Below are 7,127 nucleotides of genomic sequence, written 5' to 3'. Positions count from 1 at the left end.
CTCAGGCCTTCCTCAAACTTTCTTGCCTTCTTCTCCTCGTCCTGTGCCAAATATGGAGCAAATCGATACAACTCTATGAAACGGGATGCATATTGTCATACTGGTCAACTGTTCTTGAGCCAGTTGTAGAAATTCTGCTACCTTCGCTCTCCTAACGGTGGCGAGGAAGTACCGGTCCAAAAATAACTCCTGAAAATGGCTCCATGTCATTGCTACAGGATCAAGCCTCTGTTCCTCAATCAACCTCGCTGATCTCCACCAGCCTTTTGCTTCACCGGTCAGCTTGAATGTCGCAAACAATACCTTTTGCTCGTTAGTACATAGGAGGACCGTCATTATATCCTCAATATCCTGAATCTAGTTCTTAGCCGCATAAACCGCTCAATCATGCAACTACGTTCCCCCGAGCTTCTGGCCATCTCAGCCATCACCTGCTGGGTGACGCTGCACAGTACAGCATTGGAATCTTTACCCTCCATACTGGAGGGTCTTGCTCCATCACCCCATGCATTCGTACCACTGCTCCTTGGGTCCATCCTGAAAAGACAATGAACATAATTTAAGGACCCTATCTCCCATACAGATCTAATTTATTTCATTTAACTGAAATCTCATATTGACAATTAACTACCCTCCCTAATCTTAATTTCAAAATTCAATCCTACAACCTAGATACATAATCCGACAATAGTTTACTATGACTTTCCTAAAATCGTCACCCCAAGAAAGACATAGAAACCACCATGGAAATCTTGTAACCAAACTAAAAAACAAAACCTCAAATCCTTTTTCTATATTTTGGTATTGTTTCCACTGCACTCTAGAGTCTACAGAACCTAGCAAACTAGGCTCTGATACCAAACTGTAACGACCCAAAAATTATACCATTTTTTTACCTATTACTCTAATACCCCTGAGTTATCTGCTATAACCTCCCAGGCCCCAAGTGAACACTGAGAAAACCCTACTCATATTACATACCTAAGCAGTGGAAAACATAAAAACATACATCCATATTTACAATACAAGAATCCCGTTTTTTCCCAAAATATAATTACATAATTATACATCATCCCAGTATCATATACCCAAAACTCCTTGTTACTACTCAAAAATACAATCTCCTATTAAAACTTACGCTACATATAAGGTAGTGTACTCGCCCTCTTTATCTACAAGCCTGATCGACTCGCCAAACTGAATCACCTAAAAAATATTAAATCACTAGGATGAGACAATGCTCAGTAAGAGGAAATATGTTATTACAAGTGTATGGCAATTGAGCTTACAAACATGTTATACTAACAAACAACGGAAACTAAATTTAGCTTGCCAAACATCTCATATTGTTTAAAATACAACTGACATCTCTAAGTACTATTTATTCATAATTCTAGTATTATAGAATATCTACTTCTGTTTTGTAAATCTATATACATAAAAGTAACTGTGATAATACCCTAGAAAATTGTACATCATGATTTAACCCCTCATGACAAGGTTGTGTAGCTCGTAGGCGAGACTTAACACTGGTTGGCCTACTAGGATAAGTTAAACTGCACTCTATTACTCCTCAGTTCGGCCCTAATACAAACTCCATGGCACGGTAGCTGAAAAACTGATCTTAAATAGCAATGGTACCGTGCTATGCTGATAACTGATCTAATTCATCAGGGTCTAATACTGTATATATGTATTATCTTACTGTTTCATCATGATTTCAAAATAACCATAAAACTATAAATCTGATCTGAAATACTGAAATATCTGACTGAAATAACTGTAATATATGACTAAAATATCTGACTAAATAATCTGTAATCTAACTAAATAATCTATAATATCTGAGTGTTATGGTTTTGGAAATCATGGAATTCTCTAAATACTGTAAAATATTTGTCTGCAAAATATCTGTCTATATATATATACACTGTAATTTATAATTCTGTAAAATCTGATAATACATATTTCTGTGCATAAATTCTGATAAGTCTTGGTATTTTGAAAAACTATATAAACTCTATACTGAACAAATATCTACTCAAGCCACACAACTAATAAAACATATGTTCTGAAATCCATGAAGCTATATAATCAATATTCTATACCTTGTTAAACAAATACCAAATTTTACTGACAATATTCCTGAATTTCCTACAATAGCATATTTCCTTTACCTAACTAGTTGGAAGGCTCACCTCCAACTCTATTTTAACACTCACTATGCATTATCCTCAAAATCCTAAAATAACACATTTATACAAATTTCTCAGTAAATCATTGAATTCCCCAGAAGATCATCTCACTCATATTTCCTAAAGCTGCCTATTCAAAATTTATTAAACTTTAATGTATGTGGCTCCTAAAAAAATATATGTTGAGGTCCTCAACCAATGCCTGCAGGGTCCCAAAAACACCCTAACCCTTAAAATGTAGCACCCTAATTTTATTCCACAAAACACCAGTAAATACTCTTACAACACAAAATCTGAACTTAGATAAAACTGGTAATATTGGAAATACCTAAAAAAATTCACTTACCCTGATTTTGGGATGGTTCCCAAACTTCCCAAATCGAATTTCTGCTTCAGCTAAGTTGTAGAGAATCTCCCCATGATCACCGTAATAGCTTTTGATCGTCACACCGGGGAGATACGGAGCCAGATTTGAAGAGATAAGTGAGAGAATCTGAGTTAGAGAGAGAAAGAAGAGTGGAAAAAATGAATTTCTCGCTAAAAATCAGTTTTGGGGCTATATATAAAGTGTTGTCCATGTCGCCTCATCGACGAGCCACGTCACCTCATTAACAAGTCTTAGAAGGGAGTTCGTCGACAAACACCTAACCCTTGTCGACAAGTTTCAGGCCCCGAAATAGACCCTCAGTAAACTCTTGTCGACAAGATACAGGTCCCCGTCGATGTTACCAAGACGCCACTCGTCGACAGGCTCTCTGCATTCCTCGACGAGACCCTACTGAACCCCCTTAAAAAATTTCTCCTCTCTTTCTTCTTAGTTATTTAATTCCTATAGTTATCTAGGTTACTGTAGAAACGCCTAAAAAAACTGGCATGACCAAGGAAAGAGCGGATATCCCTTACTATCTTAGGGACAGGTAACTGGGAAATCAGCTCTACCTTGGCCTTGTCAACTTCTATACCACGCTCAGAAACCAAATGACCAAGTACTAAACCACTACTTACCATAAATTGACAATTTTTCCCAATTCAAAAGCAAATTTTTTTCTTCATATCTTTTCACAATAATAGTCAAATTTTTCAGACAAATATCAAAAGACTTACCAAACACAAAAAAGTCATCCATGAAAATTTGACACATATCATCTAACATATCAAAGAAAATACTCACCATGCAGCATTGGAAAGTAACAGGTGCATTACATAGACCGAATGACAATCTGTGAAAGGTGAAAGTACCGAAGGGACAAGTGAAGTAGTTTTCTCTTGATCCTCAGGTGCTACAACAATTTGATAATAACCATAAAATCCATTCAAGAAATAGTAAAAGGCATTACCAGCTACTTTTTCGAGTATCTAATCTAGGAAGGATAACGGGAAGTGATCTTTTCAGCTAATTGAATTCAATTTACGATAATCAATGCACATTCTCCAACACGTTACTTTCCTAGATGGGATCAGCTCTCCATTGGCATTTTCAATGACAGTCAAACTAGATTTTTTTTAAACTACCTGTGTCGAACTTACTCACTTGCTGTCAGAGATCGAATAGATGATGTTGGCAGCTAATAATTTCAACACTTCTTTCTTTACCACCTCCTTCATGGTTGGATTCAATCTCCACTGTGCATCACGACCTGGTCTAGTGTCTCCTTCTAGGAAGATGTTGTGAGTACAAATCGAAGGGTCGATACCCTTATCTACAATGGTCCATCCTATCGCTCCTCGATGCTTCCTTAAAACCTACAATAACTCAATTTCTTGTTCAAGAGTAAGGTGAGAAGAGATTACCACCAGGAATGTGCCCTCTGTTGGACCCAAGAAAACATACTTCAGCTCTTCCGGTAATAGCTTCAGCTCAAGTGTTGGAACTTCTTCTTCTGATGACTTCATAACTTCTGACAAGTCAATAGCTTCAAAAGTTGGCTTACGCCAACTACTTATGTAACTCGCATCCAACAAGTGAGGGGAACCATCTATCTCTGTGAACTGCCCCTCTGATTCTGAAAACTCTCTAATCAAGGGAACTTTTACATCGAATACCTCAGGTTGTTAAGAAGAATCATTCTCAAATGCACCATCAACATTAAGTACTGAAAACAGCTCTGAAATATCCAAATCATCCATTACATCAACTGCATATGCTTCTGCATTATCACACCCACTCGACATCATGTGAGCATTGAACACGTTCACCTCCAATATCATATTTCCAAATGTGAGCTTAAGTACTCCGCTTCAATAATTAATCAAGGCATTGGAGGTAGCAAGGAATGGATTGCCCAAGAATAACAGGGGCCTGGTATATGGTGGAGACAGGCTGTTGCATGTCTAAAACAACAAAGTCCACTAGATAATAAAATTTGTCAACTTGAACCAATACATCTTCAATAACACCTCGTGGAACTTTTACTGATATGTCTACCAACTGTAGCATCATGGATATTTTCTTTAGCTCACTTAAACCCAACTGCTCATATATTGAAAATGGGAGCAAGTTCACATTGCTTCCCAAATCAAGTAAAGCTTTCCTAATAAGAGATTCACCAATCATGATAGAAATAGTGGGAGAACAAGGATCTCTGAGTTTCTAAGGAGTCTGACTCGATATCAACGCACTGACTTGCTCAATCAAGAAAGTCTTCTTCTTTACATTCAGTTTTATTTTCACTATGCATAGGTCCTTTAGAAATTTTGCATATGTAGGAACTTATTGTATGGCATCCAAAAGTGGGATATTAATCTTCACTTGCTTGAAGATTTATTGAATCTCAGTGTGATACTTATTCTTCTGACCAGATGTCAACCTCTAAGGATAAGGTACTACAGGTTGATACTCCTTAATAATCTCATCCTCCTTATTACCCGACTTCTTTGAATCTGAACTTGTTTCATCTGATTTTTCTTTTGCTTCATCTATCTCAGTTGCAACCTCAGGTGTTGGAACAACTGTTTGTTGATCAATAGGTATTTTAGGATAAGAAACTTCTTTTCTGCTCCTCAAGGTAATGACAACCTTTGCTAACTCAAAGGAATCCCCTGAAACATTATGCACTGGTTGCTGTTGTTGTCGATATATTGGGATTAGACTGGGGCTATGTTGGAAATTTCCCTTTTTCTAAAGCATTCAACTATATACTCATCTTATTAATAGTGCCTCGTAACTCATTTATGGTCTGAGTGTTATTCTGTATAAATAGTTGAAGAGTGTTCGCTATCTGTGCCACGCCATCATCAGGAGGTTTCTTTGATGGAATAGGAGTTAAATTAGGTTGAAATCCTGGAGGTGCATAGCTCTGAGAGATCTCTTGCGTCTGATATTGCTCTTAAAGAGCTGTAACTGGATGATATAGCGGCTGCAGAGGTGGTGCATAAGACTAAGGAAGTTGCTGAAACTGTAAGGAAGGCGGACAAGACTGATCATTCCTCTATGAGAAGTTAAGGTGATTCCTCCATCCCAAATTATAGGCTTGTTGACCCAATTTTCTAATTGCATTTGATCAGATCTACTTTCCCGCCATATTGGTAGAAACGGACAATTCTGAATCTTATGGTTAGGGGTCTCACAAATAGAACATACCTCCTATTTGACCTCGTATTTACCTCCACCACCAATTGCTCTGAGAGGTTGTACTGTCATTGGTGCCTGATCATATCATGTGTTCCATTGTTGGGCACTTTCAGTTAAGTAATCAAAGAATAATGATAAAGCCTAAACTGGTTCCTTGCTGAAGAGCTCCCCGTTGCACATAATCTAGACAAATTGTTTACATTCAGGAGTAAGAGTGGTATAGAAATAATTAACTAACCTCCAAGATTCGAATCCGTGATGTGGGCATATATTTATCAAATCTTTGAACCTCTCCCAACAAGCTTGGAAGGTCTCATCACCTTTCTGCATGAATTGATTGATCTGCTCCTGCAGGTACTAGGTTTTATGAAAAGGAAAGAATTTATGTAAGAACTCACGCTGCATTTTAGCCAAACTAGTAATAGAGTTAGGTCTCAAAGAATTAAACTAGATTTTCGCCTTATCTTTCAAAGAAAAAGGAAATAAGCAAAGTTTGACATACTCATCAGTTCCAGTCCTATTAATGAAAGTGGTACATATCAACTCAAAATCTTTCAAATGCTGATATGGACTCTTAGAATCCACCCCATGAAACTAGGGTATCATAGATAATATACCATGCTTAATTGTGAAATCCGGCGCATCTTGTGGTAAAACAATGCCAGAAGGTGTAGAAGTGCGTGTAGGCTACAGAAAATTTTGAAGTGTACATGGTGCAGCCATAACTCCCTCAAAAATTTCTTCAAAAAGATAACTCAAATCAATTTCAAAATTACTTGTAAAAGTAATAGGAGAACAATCAGATTTTGTGCTCTATATGTCACTATTGGTGCTAAGTGAAATTTTAAACAATCTATTCGAAAGATCTCTGGCCCAATGCATTAAACGTCAATTCAAACAGTAGAAATTCACCAACGCAGCAGCAAACAAGCATGATCAAAATTTTCAAATTTTTTTATTTTTATTTTTTTATTTTATTTTATTTTATTTTATTTTTGTTTTTTTAATTAAAAATCAAAAATAATTGGAAAAACACAAATTTTGAAATTAAATCTAACGATTCCGGCAACGTCGTCAAAAACTTGACTCACTCTAAAAATGAGCAGTTCGGAAGCTATCCCAAGTATAGGAATTCAATCGTGTAATAATTAGCTCAAGGGTCAGATCATCTCCTCAGAGAATTCAGTCTAATTCCAAATTTTGTGTAATCCCAAAAGAAATTAAGAAAAGAAAATTTTACTGAACACAATTCAGATTTGAGTTCTTGATTTTTTGACATTTTTGCAATGAAACTTAAACCCTAACTAAAAGATTTAACATGCATAAAAATAACTAATTAAATGCATGATTTAATACCAGAA

General features: G+C 36.5%; 1 non-coding gene across 1 annotated transcript; it reads left to right on the top strand.

Annotated features, from left to right (window-relative positions):
• Window positions 1-6,016: 6,016 nt before the first annotated feature.
• LOC131149943 (small nucleolar RNA R71) lies at window positions 6,017-6,122 on the top strand. Its single transcript, XR_009135334.1, has one exon. It is a non-coding gene; the product is annotated as a small nucleolar RNA R71 (small nucleolar RNA).
• Window positions 6,123-7,127: the final 1,005 nt, after the last annotated feature.

The sequence above is a fragment of the Malania oleifera genome, chromosome 2 (assembly GCF_029873635.1).
Source record: "Malania oleifera isolate guangnan ecotype guangnan chromosome 2, ASM2987363v1, whole genome shotgun sequence".
Lineage (NCBI taxonomy): Eukaryota > Viridiplantae > Streptophyta > Magnoliopsida > Santalales > Ximeniaceae > Malania > Malania oleifera.
Note: the sequence above shows the minus strand (reverse complement) of the source record. Positions and strands in the feature narration are given on the sequence as shown.